General features: G+C 42.1%; 1 long non-coding RNA gene across 2 annotated transcripts in view; it reads left to right on the forward strand.

The window, feature by feature from the left end:
* Positions 1 to 7273: 7273 nt before the first annotated feature.
* LOC119135139 overlaps positions 7274 to 17936 on the forward strand; it is a 29226-nt gene continuing 18563 nt past the window's right edge. Inside the window, exons 1-2 of one of the 2 annotated variants that reach the window (XR_005100497.1) lie at positions 7274 to 7448; positions 16569 to 16632. This is a non-coding gene — a long non-coding RNA (uncharacterized LOC119135139). Of the gene's footprint in view, positions 7449 to 16553; positions 16633 to 17936 lie in introns of those variants that run through there. The other variant, XR_005100496.1, reaches the window with a different exon arrangement.

Raw genomic sequence — 17936 nt, forward strand, 5'->3', positions numbered from 1 at the left:
CAAAAATCATCACTTTTCACTTATGTAATTATCTTTGGCTGCTTCTAAATTCTAAGCCATTGATCCTTAAAACAAACATAGTCAACAACCACTTCAATAAATGCATTTGTCTTGAGTTAAGCTCATTTCCAGGATTTGAGAAAATGGACTGCTCCCCTCCCCCCCTTTCTTTTCATCTTTGGATTTAGGAAGCATGTAAGTGACTTTTTTTTTTCTTGTTGTTATTGACACCGCTCCCGAGCCTCTAAGTTTATCCGCCCTCATACGGAGTCACCTTAAGAGGCAGTGAGGCCCGCTGACAATGCCTCCAGGCGGAAACAAAATGACCGCCGTGTTTCATGTGTTGTTATGCTAAAAGCGGCACTACCTCTAAATGACCACTGCCATGCATATGTGGATGGCTGTTTGCCTTTACTCAGGCAGGGAGCCTAGCGGATCATCCTTCTGTTCCCCATATGGCAGCATTGTGGTGAAAATGCGCGACAATCGGCCCCCCGTGCCTCCCTGGGAGAAAGCCCCAGGATGGTTTCACTTTTACTCCAAAAGGCCGGCATTCATTCAGTCATTATAAATAGGAAATGGTTTTTTATTAAAACAGGGTATTTTCTTTATTTGGGGCTATCATTGTGTTTTAATCCACTAAGGGAGGGATTTGGAATAAGTTCATAAGCCTTCTGTTTTGATCTGAGGCTTCCCTTTCCTCTGATGCATGTCTGAGTAAATATATTCCACAAACACAGCCCAAAAGGAATCATACCCTCGCTAAATTATTTGTAGAATGATGGAAGAAATGAAAATTTTTTTTTATTGTTTTGTATGTTTTGAAGGCTGTGATTACAATAGTGAGAGTATTCTGACAGATCTTGGTAAAGATCTAGAATTGTGATTCCACCTAAGAAAAATACATGAACAGATTTAAATTAAAATGCAACACAAATTTAAAATTTCAAAGCCAGCAAACCAATAAAATTGTAAGTAGGCTAATTCAATAAAGTAATTTAAGCACACCAGGAGCAACAAAATGTCAATTGAGCTGAAACAAAAATTACAGCAAAAACTGTTTCATTTGATCACATTTTATGCATTTGTCGTTTTGTGGGGATGCTGGAACAGATTGACCGAATATCCATTTCCTAGATTTTCATCCGTTTGTCCATCCATCCAAAGTTCCACAGAGAAGCAAAGGCCATAGGCTCTAACGGCTTCCTTGACTAATTATGTGACTTTATTTCAAAACTTCATTATTATATGTAAATTCAGAACCACCCTGAAAAATGCTAACTGAGCATATTGCGTACGTGCTGTTTTATTTTAATGCACGACGTTGGTCTCCTCCCAGACAGATCATGCGATACCCCCCCCCTTCTCCGAGGCCCTCCTCCGCCTCACCGGAGTTCTCGAGTTCCCCCCGCTGTCGGCGCTCTCTCGCCATGTTTGCATGACTGTCACATCGGCCCCGGCGTTAATGGAGAAATTAATTACCGCCGGTGTCATCTCTCGTGACACGGGAGTCAATTTGATCATGTTAACCAAATGAAAGGACCACTTGATATACCCGTCCTTTGTAATCATGCTTCCATGCAGAGGGGGCTCGAAATGCATTTAGGCTGTTTAACAGTATTCATTAGATACGACTGCCACGCTGCAAAATGAACTATTCATTTAGCCGAGAGGTCGCACTCGCACTCTTTAACCTTGACAGACCAAATGAGATGTTGCAGACATGAAATTTAATAGGAATGCCTATAGCAGTGCAAGGGGAACCGTTTTTCTACCATGGACCATTCATACAATCAGCGTCTTTTTATTTCAAAGATATTCTGACCAAGTTATTCAAAATTACCAATATACCAATACTAAAAAAAGTATTGCATATTGATTATCCATTTACTACCTTGTCAAGCTGTTGTTGATATTTTGTGAGAAATTTTTTAACATAATCACAGTCTACACATTAGTGGATATCATAAAATAATAAATATAAATAATAAATATTATTTTATAATAAAAATGATTTGAGCAAATTTGTCATTTCATTAGTCCTCATTTATCAGTACGCACAAAGTAGCTCTGACCCCCGTTCCACCCTTAGTGACATCTCCAAAGTTGATCGTATTCAAAGCCTTATTTGCTGTCATCTTGTAACTTCTCGTAAATGGGCCTCCCCTGCTCGCCACTTGAAAACACACAGCGGATCTGTCAAAGGACGTCTTTGTTGGCCTCATCATTCGTTTGGTTTTCTCTCCAAAAGTTCCAGCGCTAAGCCTAGCCTGGCCTTTCCTCCTTTACGGCCGCCGGCGTGAATGCGGCTTTGTCGCTCCTCGCAGGTTCCTCATAGAGCTCAGGCCAAGCTTAACTAATCACTCATAAATGTTGCTGAGTGGACAGCCGCTGCACACAGCTAAACAAATCACTCGCCGTGAACATTCCTAATTGGCTTGGAGGTCAGCGGCCAGCCAGGGATGCGGCCGGGGACAATGCACCTGTCATTGGAGGGGAAAAACACATCTTTCTTGGAGACGAACACGCAGGAATACATAGGACTCCCGTTTATCACAAGGGAATATGTTAGACCTATAATGAATGATCATTTTTCTAAAATCAAAAATATCTATTCCTCCAATACACTTTAAAATTATTTCAATTTAGCAAAACACCCCCAATAGTATTAATTTTAATATAAGTTGTAAGCCTTTTTTATTTTAGGTACATTAGCAAGTACTGTATGTAGCCCCTCAATAGTATTTTCCATTATGTGTTAGCATTAAGGTAGCAACTTTAAGATGATGTTCTGTATATGTTATAGCTATAAAACATTGAAATCTAGATAGCAAACTTTATTTGGTAGAATAGCCCCCAAAATTTGCGATATAGCAGGGTTGCTAACGATGAACCGCGATTTAGCAAAGGGCTTCCCTGTTGCCACGGCCTTCCCCCCCCCCCCCCCTATGAATTGTTAAGAAGTAACATAGCTGTTTTTTTCGGAGCTGCCAGATACAAGGCAGCAGCGAGGTCGGGCCACTCTATATAAATATGTTGGCTCTTCGTATTACAAGCTGTGACAAAGGACAAACAGCTGGGGAGGGAGAAATGCTACATGGCAGCGGCGGACAAGGGCCATTTTCAGCCTGGCTGGTCAGACGGCGGACCCTGAGCTGTCCCCGCCGAGCCTGTTTACTTGACCCGCAGGAGAGAGAGAGGCACAGCTAAGCCCCCCGCTCACTTCACCCTCTTGGTCTTCCTCCGTCCCTCTCTCTCTTTCTCTCACTCTGATGACAAAGATTAAGCCTCACAACAACATCCCCAATGAGGAGGAAGGGTCATCAATTACCCCGTTGATACTCTTCATTACCTTCCACCTGTTCCACCCACCACCACCTCCCCCTCCCCAATGACACCACGTCATGCCTCACGGGCCGATCTACATACCTCGCTATTTGTCAACTGTACATAAACAGGCTCACTTTTGAATCCGGGGCGGTTTAGGCAGTGCCCCACCGGTACCTGCAGATGGCACTGTGGTGAAAAAAAAGCTTGTTTTGTTTGACGCGGCGTACGAGTAGAGTTATCATTTTGTCTAGCAACAAATAAGCCAACCAATTTTTTTTGTGGGGAAAAGTGATAATTGGTATTTTATCAACACTAATTCATGATTAAAAAAAATCTTTCCCGTTATGTTATTGCATATAAAAAATGTGTTTTGGCTATTCTGAAGTCAGAGTTTGGCGACAAATTACACAAGTGCAGTCCAGAATCCAGACAATGAGTTTCACACAACACTAGGGAACTCATTTTATATCAACTAATAAGCAATTTAATTAGGCTATTACGGTAGTTAATTGAATGAGAAAAATTGCATCCTGTATTGTCACACTGCAATGAAAAGCACACATCTCCAGAATGTTTAGAGATATAGACTCTACATAAAATTATGGACTTTTTTATTTTTATATACAACACAGTGGAGATTTTTTTTTTTTTTTTTACACAGCAGTGAAAATAAAATGTAAACCAGGGTCCATTATTCTTTGTATTTTAATTCTATACTGGAAATTACATCAAATCCCTTTTTTCACTCTAACATATTTGATATTTTTCTTGTGTATTTCTATACATTTTGAATACATATTTATGTGCACATATGTGCATACATAAATACAGTATATACATATACTTTGTATTTATACCTAAATACATATACATGTTTTTCTTATCAACGAGGTTTGTGAAACTTAACATGTAACCTGCTGCGAGGTACATGTTGAAATGGGAAACCTTTTTACTATTAAGGGAGGAATTATCTGAAAAAGCAAAAAAAAAAAAAAAGAGTAGCACTTTTCCCACTTTCCTATTTTAACAGCTTGCCGATGCAGATAACTCTGTTTTACAACTTTGTTAATTAACACCCAAGCAAATGTCATGTTTGGCCAGTTCATTACCTCCCGCTATTCATCTCACATACTTTGATTGCCCAAATCTGGAGGATCAGCTTGAATGAAAGTTATATTTTTCTTCCTTTTTATCCCTTTTAATATCTGTACTTATCCTGATGGTCTTTTTAATTAAGCCTTACTAGCGACAGACGTCGTCCACATAAAAACCATCTAGCAGCACCAAAGCGACGCGTCTTCGCTTTTAATGACGCGGTATTAAATGGCTGCTAATTACAGACAGTAGCATAAACATCCGAGAGTGTTTTTGGAGGGTAAAACACTGCGAGAATAGATTCCATTTGTCGTGGTGAAGGACCGCTTGCTCCTGTTATTTATGTATGTAAACAAGATTCTTTATCTGGCAAGAGGCCGTGTGCTCGCTGCGTGTCAGACGGAGAATTTGTTAGTTCAGTCGGTTCTGGTTGCCGTGCTTCTCATTTTGTGCTTGCTGCTCTTTGGGGAATTGTGCCGCCGCCGCTGCGGCCGCTGCTCCTCCTCTCACATAATTAATATTTAGAAGATGTTTGCTACCTTTAAATATTCAACACATGTTAATTAATTGCTCAGTTAGGGCTCGGGAGTCATTGTGGTTTGTTTTTTGTAATGTTTTCTTTGGTTCCGATTGCAATAATTACACTTGCACTGTGAAATTCACTTGGCTGGATGTTTGGAATGAGGTGAAATTGTATTCCAATGAGTTTCTCTCATTGCTTGCAGCCTTTAACAAGTGATTTACAGGACTTTTCTTTTGCTTCCTAAGGCCCCATGCAAAATTAATAAAGGCGACTTAATTCCTAAGGGAGGAGAATTTGTCAAGGTGTATTTAAGAAGCAAAGCTTATACTAATTCATCAGCTCCCCACTTTTTTTTTCCTCTCGTAATTAAATACCAGCTGAATATTTAACATCATTGCCGGCCAATGTCTGCAGCGAAATGGGAGCGATGTCATTTGGCCTATCGAGTAACTATTGTCTTACAGAATGAGATAGGAATTGAATTGAAACCCATCCACTGTCACATTTGATCATTGATTTGCATAATTAGGTCTTAATTTTTATTCACTATGCAAATATATGCCCCCACCCATCTAGTCGCCCAATTTAAATTGCATTTAAATGTGAACCGGCTCGACTGTCAGCGCCTAATATGGCTGCATTTAATCGTACTATCTCCGCGAATCAAAAGGGAACTGCAGAGATAAATATAAAGAGTAAAGGCTTGGTTGACCTGAGTCACACTGCCCCAATTTTGGATGGTGTTCCACAGGGTTCAACTTTAGGGCCCCTGCTACTTTCATTGTGTTTGCTGCCGTCTGGGTTTGGTCTCAAGAAAGCATAGTATTTCCTTTAACTGCTATGTGGATGACAGATCTAAGGCCATATTCTTCGTTTGTCCTGCCTGGAAGAAATCAAAGCCCGGATGGCACTGAACTCCTTGAACTTCATCAAACAGAAGTTACGTTAGTTATGGATTCACAGCGGGAGCTAAATTTCTCGAGAATTTCCTGAGTACAGATACAAATAATAGCATTGTTGTTACAGCATCACATTGCAAATTTGTGTTGAGCTGGTATCCCTTTCTATTTGGATGTCCCCGCTGAGGGGAGTGTTGGCTCTTGTTTCACGTTTTTAAGAGGATTTGTGTGTTGAGGAGGCATGTTTTGTACATCCATTATTGTATGAATCAAAACAGGCTGAGAGAGGAGAGTCGGCCTCCGGTGCAGTCCAAAGGTGGCCTTTGTGGACTAAGATGGGACAAAGTCTGAGGAAATTGACCTGCTTGATCCTTTCCCCCGGGTGGGAGGCATCTTCTCCATCCTTTCATCTTCTTCCAAAGGGCCACGCTTAACAAACAAAATAGTGTCCGATAGTAACTCAGGTTGTCTTTGCGAGTGGGGATGGCAGTGGGCTGCTAAGGAGGAGGTGGGGGGGGGGTAACCTGAGAATGACAAGCCTGTGGGGTGAGGAAGTAGCCAAAAGGGACAAATTAGCTTTAGACAATAGGAGACCTTCTCCACCAGGGGGAAAATTAAACGTTTCTTCATCAAAGCCAAGACAGTTTGCAAGCTGCTCATTTTGTAATTCTATCATGTTTGCCCCGGAGATGTCTTTTCTGTCTGGATTCGGACCACCCCCACCACTCTGAGGCCTTCCTTAATACACCGCCATTGCCATTAATTTCGATTCTCTTTGATTACCCTCTTAGGGGTGTTAATTATACAGAGTTAGCGCTGGGCTAATTGAGCTCAGTGGAAACAGAGGGTCTATTGGGGTGATGGCTTCTATATGCGCCCCAGTAGACAGCACAAAGGCCTTTGTTTTGCTTAATGTGAGAAAATGTTTTGTAAAAGTACTCAGAGTAACGTAGGAGGACCCTTGCAAGACTATAGTGGAACATTTTAAGTTTAGCACAATATCAAGATGGTGGTCGGCATTCATTATAGTATAGATCGCCACACTGTCATCAAATTGCAAATTCCAGGCATTGAACTTCTCCAGGTCTTTTGTGATGACCAATCAATAATGCTGATGAAAAGTTGGCCAAATAGACGCCACATGCCCCGTGAATGCACGTACGGATAAAAGACATTGTGCGACTGTTCTTTCTCCCTGGCCACTGAGCTGTGGACCACAAGGTTTGTTGTGTGCCTCGGATCACACGGAGGAAGCTGAATGATGTTGGCCCAGCTCTCTGAAGGAAGGCCACGCTTGGCCGGCCCTAGAACAGCCTTAACAGGATATCACACAAGAACCGGTTGGCTTTTGTGCACCAAAAACTGTGTCAAAGGGAGCAAGGCAGGGTGTTTTCTTTTCGCAGCAGATGTTAGAACAGTATGTGGTGGGGCTCTGTGAAGCCCGTACCCACAATGGCGCCCATCTAAAACCTGTGATAGCGTCAGGGAGAGCGCTCAGAGCGTCAGAAAAAGCAGCGGCGTGTCTCTTAAGGCGCCGGTGAGCATCGCTGAGCTCCAGTGAAGCCCCGCTGGAGAGTTTCCTAACACACTGCTGCGACAAGGTAACGCACAAGAGTTCAGCTTTTCATTCACTCCCACAAGGCTGTCGATGATTTTGTTTGGCGTTACAGAGTTGACCCGCCGTATGGTGGATATATGCGCTTTTACCAGTGGAGTGCAGTCAAGGCCTTCTCTGCTGGCCCAAAAACAAATTTATTACGTTTGTTTTTAAACGAATTGAGAATATTTTTTATGTGCTAAATCCAATTGTCACATTGGTTTTACATAATTAGGTCAACGTTTTCAATTATGGGTGTATTTTTTATTTTCATGTATTTTATTTTTTTACGATATAAACTTGACAATAGTTTATATTATCTTATGATATTTGATATTAAACTGGATTCCAAGCTTAAAAAACAAGGCTTTCCATGTCTTACTGAATCTAAAATGGAATAAAACGGCTAATAGGAAAGTAGTAATTGGCATTTTTATGTTTGCTTCTGTCCATGGAGCCCCGGAGGCGAAACTATTTCCTTATTGGGACTTCAAATGTAATTTCTCATAAAAACATTGAAGTCGTCAGTCAGTCGTTATGTGTCTTTGTGTGGCACAGACATACAGTTCGACACGCGGGGAGCATTAGCATGTTGTTGTTAGCGTATATCCATGCGGCGGGCGGCCCATCGCTGCAAAAGCCGCAGCCTCGGGGCTATAAACAGACCCCTGGGAGCCGGCAGCACTCAAGGGCCTATTTGTTCAACACAATGTGTTATTCTATCATAGCCGGGCTGTCACAGCGGCAATCATTCAAACAGACATCCGTTTCTCCCTGGAACGCCGAGACCTGTTTGTTTGGCTTTGGAGTGCTTTAGTCCCTTGATTCTCTCTGATAGTCGGCGCATGGAGAGGATGTGACTTTCTTTACAACCACATAGCAGGAGGCAGGAACCAATTAATGGCATTTCCATTTCTTTCAATGGGGAAAGATACTTTGCTAACCCGCACTCCACCTTTCCTGAATATAGATTTTTTTTAAATTATTAGTCTGCCGCCATTTCAAATCTGAACCAATACACACTAATGAATGTGGCTGCTCATTGAAAGCGATACCTTAACACGCATTGGTCAGTGCCTGTGAAGACGGGCCGCCACAATAGACATGTCAGGCTTGATGGATTTCCAACACATCTAGGATATGGCTCCCAGGACCCAAGCCGATGAGAGGCCACGTAAAACAGCGGCTCAGGGTTGCCCGTCGTCAGACACACACACACCTGCACACAAACAAACACACACGTGCTAGTAATCAATAGCATATTCTGCTGAAGAAGAGGAGGGCGGGCTGAAATATACGAGCATGATTAGAATGAGTGATAATGCGGAGAAGTGAAGGGGGCAGTGCTGATAGTTCCTCATAATCAGATTTTTTTTTTTTTTTAAGTTAAATCAATGAGAAAACCTGTTTGGGCTTGGTTGCTCGATGATACAGATTAACCCGGTAACTAATGAGAGTCATAGAGAAGTGGTTTTCAAACTGGATAGGAGTTCAGAACATTCCAACATATATTCAACCATCGTTTGGAAACACATTTCACCGCATCAGAATTACACTTGAATGAGGATAAGTGTTTCCCCCGATGTTTAATATATGAAGCAACCCTCGCCGCCCCCCCCACCCGCAGTTGTGAATATTTCAGTCTTAATCTGCAGATGACTTAACACCACTTGAGAAACAAAACAAGGCACCCCTCGGATGCCAATTAATTAGGAGCTTATGAATATTTCAGCGCGCTACGATACAGCGGTGGCTTGCCCGCATGCTACTGTTACCGAGTACAACAGCTCCTAATGGATTATTAATAATGTAGTCACTTGATGTTGTTGTTTTTTTTTCCTCTCAATATGTGTGAGTGTGTACATATGGTGGAGGGTTAACACACTGGTCACACTTCTATTTGTATTTTTGAGTTTTTTAGCACCTAAGTGGGGTTCGAAACTGCTTTATCTATTTATTTAGTTTTAACTTTTTTTTCTAAATTCAGTTAGTTTTAATTAGCTTTTAATGTAGGTAGATTTTATTTGATTTTATTTTTAAATGTGAAAGATTTAGTTCTGATTAGTTTTTGTATTTTTGAGATTTGGAGTACTTTTGGAGCATAAAACCGAAATGTTTTAAATTTTTGTTCAAATATCGATGCAGCCAAATAGATGCAAATCATTACTACCGTTAGCATAGGCCTGTTAGTAGACTCAAAGCTAAGCTATATTATTATATCAAAGATGTTTATTTATTTTATGTTTTGTGTGTTTAAATTGATAAGAGTTAAGGTTAATATGCTGTGTAAATTCTAAAACATTAAAAAAATGTTTATTTTAAAAAGAAAATAGAACAAAGCCTGCAGGAGGTTCTAATAAGTGACTCAGCATTTTGGTCAGGGGGAAGAAAGATAAAAAATGATAGCCGCATAATTCATACAGTCTCCGTCGTAATTTTCATCTCGCGTATCTCAAGCTCTTGCGGCGATTAATAGAGAGAAAAAGAAACTGTCTGCAGCTACTCAAAATCCACATATGACGTGCCTGACAAGAATATGTAATCTTCACATTAGGTTCACATTTGGCAAATAATTCCCTCATGTAGCTCTGCATCATTTTCCTAATATCAACTAAGATTTGCATAAAGGTGATCACATTTCCCACCAGGGAAATATACGGGACACACACATGCAGACATTTCTGTGCCAACAAAACATTTCAAAGCTGTTGTTTTACATTTTGGATGTAATTATTTTCTTATATTCATGCCAAAGCTGTAATTATTTGCACATTAACACCTGCTGCATTTCCCGCGCGTGTGTATGTTTGTTTTAATCTGATTAATCTTCCTCGTTTTGCCATGCTCTCATGTCTGTTAGTTTGTTGGACAGCCCGACTGAGTACCGGGAAGATTTTGCAGGTGTCATCCCCCCCCCCCCCACACAAATTCTGGTTTCTTCTTTTCTTCACTCTTGGCTAAAGGAGCTGACGTTATTCATGGGCCACGTTCATTTCCTGCAGCAGCCCCAGCACGCTTCGATAGCGATGCTGTAAAACAGTTTCGGCTAGCCGTAAACACATTTGATGAAAACAAATTAGAAGGCAGAAATATAACTGACGGAAAACATAACAGCCGCCAATGGAATCACATTAGCGCGGGACGCTCGATGCCGCGGCAAATAAATGTGCAATTAATAAATGGATAAATACAACACATAAAGCCTGCTGTTGCCAAAAGTCATTCCTCATTTAAATGTCTCCCTCTTTTTTTCCCCCATTAGGGCTGTTATTAAAACACCTTTCAAATAAATGGGAGGCTTTTACAAGCTGACAGTTGGCAGTAACCTGTTGACACGCGTGTCCTAAAACATCGCTTTTGGGGGTGGGGGGGGCGTCCTTAATTCCTTTCGCATGAAATCACTAACGGTTATAATCCTTTGACAACACGAGATGAAATTCTGCCTGATTTGTTGCCGCCATGCAGGACTATTCGTGTTAATGAATTTTTAATATCCTTAATGACAGGAGAGGAACGATGTAATTAAAAGAGCAAGTTAAGAAAAACGCTGAGTCCAGCTCTTTATGGCGACCATTTTAATGTTAGTTTAATTGGAACTAACACATTATCTTAATGAGCAGATTGCCTTCAAGGAGACCATTTCCTCTTCCCCTACAGCCTACTCAATGTCGCCGCTATACGCATACAAATATATTTCTTTGGAAATCAGCCAAATGTAGAGGAACCTCAAAAGATCCAACACAGTCTGTTCATTCAGGGCCGCTCAGCAAACTTTCATTAGTTTCAACATTTCCCCTCAGAGATAATAATCAACTGGCGGCACACAGTGTTGCTACTTAGAAGATTATCATGTTTAAGCAAAGTATTTTTTTCTTTCAGAAATATGGAATAAATATTAAACTCCAGAGTAACATGGGAGTCGTTGAATGAGAGTATAAAGTTGACTCGGGTGGCCGGCTAACGGCTAACCTGCTAATCGTTAGCCGGTCTGTGTGTTAATCACTTGAGCGTTATATGAATTTACACTAGAATGAAATATTATGCTCACTGCTAGCTTGTCAGCTTACAATGTTGTGGTTCCAATTCTTATCCTTTTTTACTGTGTTGAATAACTTGTAAGGCCCAACACAATCAGTTGCTCCTCTAGCAAACTAGCTTCTTAATTGGCTAGCTTACTGCTTCACGCCATAATCACGGAATCATTGTTGTTGACGACACACATGATGTTTTGACATTGTAAATGTTGAAAAGAATTAACATTTACAATCATCAGGCTGACCTTTTACTCTTACCGCATCACAGGCTAATCAAGCCTTTGCCGAATTTAATAACAAGTGAGGGATAATGCTCGAAAATTGGTCCGATTAGCCGTACGTGTGTAGCCCGCTTAAGATAGTCGCAAGCGTACAGTATTTTCAAAGCGTTTGGACCGCCACCCACGTTCTCCCATTTTTCATTTACCTGCCAGAAAATCAGATGCGACAGTTAAATTGTGACAGCGGCGCAAATCTACTCGTTGCCATTAGAGCTAATGTCATGTTTCTGTGCTAATCCCTCATCATTTTAGGGCCTCATTGCCTATTTTTCTCCACGATATTAAGTATTCAAAGCTCATTTACATTCTTATTTTTCAATTTGCTGCTGCAGTAGTTTAATTTATTCCATATAATTTCTTTTTCTGAGAGGGACATTAATCATTGGCTCTACATTTTAGTGCCTCGGGGACTCTTTTTCCTTTTTTTTTTTTAATCAATAAAATAAAGGGATAGCGCTTTAGTAAACGCTGGTGTTACAAAAGAACTCGATGTGTATGTTGTAATTCAATTAGTGTATTAATTTTGATTTGTTTGTGGATGTGTTTCATTTGCCATCACTTTTTCAATGCAGAACTTTCTGAAACTTATTCCTGTTTGTGATTTGTGTTAACAAAAGCGCATGAGGGGGGATCACAGTCCTATCAATGAGGGGCTCCCTGTAATGCATCTGCTTGTTCTATATTTCTGCTCTGTTGCGCTGGACGCCTAACTACTTGCATCCTCTTTCTTCCTGGCTTTTCTTGTTGTTTCTTCATCCTTTCACATTCATTTTATGCTTGGCTATTCCGTAGGCTATCAGTGTATTAATGCCGCGGCTTAAGCCAAACACCCTCGGCTCCAGATAAGCCAGCAAGGTCATCACGTGGCGGTGAACTATGAGTTGCTTTTCCTCTCGTTTCCAAATTGTGTTTTTCTTCCTGCCGCTTTTCGTACTTTTTTTGAATTGTAAATTTTCTCCTGGCGAACTTTGCAGAGGCGTCACACGTCTTCATTAGCCATCCACCCGTCTGAGAGGCTTGACCTTCCGAAGGTGTGACCGAGGGCGGGGGTGTGATGGTTGCTTGATGGAGAGGGGTCTGCGGTGATGAAGTGGGGGGGGGTCGAGAGGGTGGTCTTTTAACTCTGATACATAATGCTGTGGGCTATAATACTTAGCGCATGGCCGCTCGCAGGCCTACTAATCACAAGGAAAAAGACCCCACTGTCTCACTCCATAAACCCGGGCCCCGGCAAGGAAGACGGCCACGGGGGCGCGATGTCACTTGTAAATCCCAAATTAAACTCAACTGCCCAAAGCTGGCCGACGTAAAAACACCCTCAACTCAATCCCGCCTCCCCGCGTCTTCCCGTCAACCGTGCAGGCGGTAACGAGCGCACGGCGTGTCGACGTCGTGTCAGCCGTGTCAAGGTCGCGCGGTGGTCAATTTCTACGCTTGTTGGTCACGATCGGCTTTACGCGTGCATTTCGTGAATTGTTACAGAATAGAGCAAACGCTAAATATTAGATGAGCGGCAACGCTATTCAGATGAGCGTCAACCAAAACATTGTCTGTAAATGTTTTCCGAGCCATGCCGGCTTCCCCAGTAGCTCCCTCCCTGTTATCCTGCCGCGGAAGATGGAAAGCATGGGCTGCATCGAGCGGGGTTCTCTCACTCGGAACCTTTAATTATAACTTCCCAGTATCAGTTACAGCAAGCCCGCACAGATGCTAAAACCCTCGGAGGCTTGGCTACTCTACCTTGCTTAATCTGAGGCGAGAGGCGTCCCATCAGCCAATTCAATCTGTGCCGGCGAGACCCCCCTCATCGCCCCCCTGCCCACCTCGAGCCAATCTGGGCGCCAGTCGCAGTCACGCGACCTCATGGCTTCTTAGCATCCTTCATCAAGGCTTGTTTTCGCTGGCGTTGTTATTTACCTCCTTATGAACGCCTCACGCGGGGCGCTCTGCTTCCGGAGGATATAGTGAGGTCTGCGCGTGCACGGCTAAAGACGCTATAAAAATTGCTGAGGTATAAAATCGAAAGTGCTCAAGCTGTCTGCGGCCGGAATTGCTGGCCGGCTAGCTGGCTGGCTGGTTGGCTGGCTGGCTGGGGCCTGTTGGAGGTGGTGAAGGATCCTCCAGCCAAGTCCACCTGCTCGCCTTGTAAATCACAAACACACACAAAAAAAAAGTTTGGGCTTGTTTGTTTACATATTACAGGCTTTACAGTGGCTCTGCTGCGGTACACACGGAGCTCTGCTTGGCTCAAGCTTGATGCACGGGCCATAAAGCTAAAGCACCAGCGTGCCGTTCCTACAGGGATTGACCGGCTTGTCATGGGGAGGACAGAATCTTGATGGGAAATATACGGACGGGCCAATCATTTGTCACATCAGCTAAATGCATAAGAATTTAAATGAAATTAATCCATCCCTATACACTATATTTATTGGAAATTTTGCATCGTCTGTCTACATGTGTTGCTGCACAATTTATGTTCAAATATCAATTTGTTAAACCGTTACATCACTGCTGCAAAAATGCTATTCATTAGCCTGTCTATGCTATTTTTATAAACACATATATATGTATAAGCTAATGCGGTTGTTTTAATTACACAATGTAAAATTTTGAGATTAGTTTGATGGGAATTGCTGCGAGTTGTGTTGAGTTCACTGTGACCATATTCATATCTTAAAATTTCCGTAAAACTCTGGTCCCTCTTATCTTGATGCGCGGCTGTATACTAAAAACAGGAGTAAATCATACAGAATATTAATATTGTGGTTAATCTCTAATCTCTAACTGCTTCACTGACATGTACAGTTTCTATAGAGTACATTTTGCCGACACCCACTGGGGTGTTACCGCGTCTTTGGGAGTCAAAACACTTATCTCGAAAAGAGATCAAACCTGCACGTTGTATCTTATCTGCTCTTGCAGTGTTGCCCTTGTGCACGCTCACTTGTGCGTCCTCCTCCGACTTCTCCAAGGTGCACTCGCTACAATCCGCACCGGTGGCGCTCTTTTTTTTTCTGTGTGTGTGTGTGAAAGCGACAGAGGGAATCCAAGCACATTTTGCACATGCGTGACCGCCTCTGGTCCGCTTGAGTGTGGTCATAGCTGACTTTGCCTTTGCGATAAGGAGAGATGTGGATTCCCGAGCGTCACTAAAAAGAGCCAGTGGGGGAGGGAAGGGGGTCATCGTCGTACTGTTTGGAATTGGACAAAGAGGCCATTGTAACTCCTTATGGAAACTCACTTTTTTTTAGCATGGCCTCTATTTTCTCTCTCGTACAGTTCTCCAAATTAGAGGTCAAGTGTGCTTGCTTCAAGCTGTTTGTCACTTTTAATATAAAAGTCACACAAAGCAAAGAAGTACAGTTTGTAGATATATTTTTTTATATTAACGAAATGCTATTCATAATACTCCAGAGACTTCGCTTGACGAAGTTGTGTCTCAATCCCTGTAACTCTTCTTTTCTTCCACTAGTGTATTTTACAAGCCAACAACCTTCACCACTACACCCAACATGACAAAGGGGGGGAAGGTTTTTTAAAAAAAAAAAAAAAATGAAGGATGGCAGGAGGTGACAGGTAAACAAATTCCGTGTCATATCCTCCTGCTGTCTCCACTCTTGCCACTTGGCATTTTAATGGAAGGGAATGCGATGTAACATATAGTGGTAACTACAGCGGCAGCCTCGTAGCAAAAGGGGGAGAAAACTTAACTCCTCAGACCTATGCATTAAACATATTGTAGAATAGAGTGTAACATTTATCACTGTCATTCCTGGAGAGTTTGTGTAAATTTAAATGCGCTCAAGCGTGCTGAGCCCCCCACCACCACTCAATCCCCCGCCCCCCCCTCAAGAATGTATGCGTGCAATGCCACCCCAAAGCCCATTTTCCTGAAATCCTTCTCATTGTTCTGCACGAGCATACCACCAAACAGCTATTCATCTTTGGGGAATATGCTGTACAGAAATGTCTTTGTATGTGAGGCCTGTGCCATGTTGCTTCTTGACTGGCGGACTATTTTTCATAGTTTGGAACGGTCTGAAAAACGAGGGGGAGGCGGGGGGGGGGGTCGCATGTAAGGACGTATATGGCCGCAGATATTGCATATTTATTTTCATTCAGTCTCTTCAGCATATTTTAATATATAAAATGGCTCACCAGTATTCACTTTAAAAACATTACAATAATCAATTACGAGCTCCCGCACAAAAGCAGAAAAGACGATTAAATAAAAGCTTTGTGGATTGTTCGTGACAAGCACTTTTCCGCGGGGCAAAATGAAACAATCGCGCCTTTAAACGTGGACCATGTCGGCGACACATTCAACATTAGAATAAATTACCTAACCTTTACAACTTGCAGTGCCAATAACAGGATAAATGACAGATCATGGCTTATTATTCACTACGAGGTTTTACACATAATAATGATGTCATCAATAATGCCCGCCGTTTTAAAACATAAAAAAAACAAAAAAAACACTCAAGGCAGTTAATTTCTTTTTTTTTTTTTTTTTTAAATCAGCCAGCTGGAAAGACGGACTGAAAAGATTGTCAGGGACACAAAGAAAAAAAAAAAAAAGAGAGAAAAATGTGCTGCGTTATGTTCCTTTTAGCGAACCGCACTTATGAGTCAATTTGCCAAACAATGTGAGGCCGACTTGACTGAGGAGGCACATCAGCGGCGCTGACACGGAAGCTTGTCAGTGACCAGCCGACAACAAATGGATCTCATCTGACAAATATCCTGCAGGGCTTTTTATTCTTTTTTTTTTTTCTTACGCCCGTTGCTGGTCTTTCATTTTAGCTGCCGCGTCGTCTGCGGTCCTCAAGTAAGGAGTCATCTTGATGGACACCCGCACATTAAGCTGGTAAGTGTGTATGTACGGCACACATGGTGTCTTAATGCTTGTCACACTCCACTGTCCTTGTCTTTGCCGAGGGAAAGGCTGTTGAGTTTCACACCACTGAAGAAAACTAGCACATTTTGCACAGTAAATGGGCTTTTCAAATAGTTTGTGCTTGATTGGGGGTGCATGCACATATGTGATCTGTTTATCTGTACGGCTTTTATGCGCTCATTGGAAGAAAGTTTCCAACCACGTTCTTGGGAAGTGTCGGATTTGCTCTGTTACGACGTTGGAAACTTTTCATGGAAGGTCATGCAGGGGTGGATTTAATTTTTCTCTCTGATTTTGGTAGTTCTGAATTTCCAAATTGGAAATATTATCATAGTCTAACCTTCCGTGTCCTTTTATGTCATCAGGATGTGTTCAAGTCAGTTTTCTGGCAGTTATGATGTTGCAAATCGTACAAGCTGGAATTTTGGCTTTTTTGGCCTTGCAAATTTGGCGTCTGATTTTGGATATTTTTGTTGTCCAATGTGAATTACTGTTAACAAAAAAATAACTTTTATAGCTCAAGTTTTGGCTGTTTGTCGCAGCTCACCCGTTTCTCGGCTTCAGTCACGTGACCGTTGCAATGCGAGCCCGAAGGTGCTTTGACAACAACAGGCATGTGGATTCTTTTGTCCTTAAAAACGTGACCCACAAAAAAATCTGATGTGTGTTGAGGCGCTGGGACTAATAAATGACATTTCAATTGGGAAAATTGATTCATTATCCAAGTCAAGTGAGGTTGGTCACGGAACAAATGTAAATCCAAAGGCAAGTGAGCAGTGTCTCCTCTTGTGTTTTCTAAAAATCATTTGCGATGCGCAATAGATGCCGAACAGCAGACGCGGCTCCTCACTTTGAGATGATAGCTCGTGATTGATGCCGTCTGTTCGCGCTGATCGTCCATTATAGGACACGTGGCGCGTGGCATTGAGGGTCATTTCCAGACAGCCTCGGCGGAAAATCTTAAATAAATTTAATTGTCTGCATCCGCCATCAGAAATGACTTTATGGATTTTGCTTCATAATTAAGAGCTCCCACATCCATAAACTTAAATCACTGCGCACAGATGTTGAGGTGTAATTAAAGCATTAAAATGTGCGAACAATCAACTGGCGCTTCAAAAACAGCCACGGCGACGCCGGCGGCACTTTTTTTGTTCAAAAGAAAGGACCTCCACTCTTTCTCCCTTTGCTCTGTTTTCCAACACCGGGAAGTCATCGCCATAAATCTCGCCGCTTCGCTCCGCCATTCGTAGCCCGAGTGATGCTAACACCAT

The sequence above is a fragment of the Syngnathus acus genome, chromosome 15 (genome assembly GCF_901709675.1).
Source record: "Syngnathus acus chromosome 15, fSynAcu1.2, whole genome shotgun sequence".
Lineage (NCBI taxonomy): Eukaryota > Metazoa > Chordata > Actinopteri > Syngnathiformes > Syngnathidae > Syngnathus > Syngnathus acus.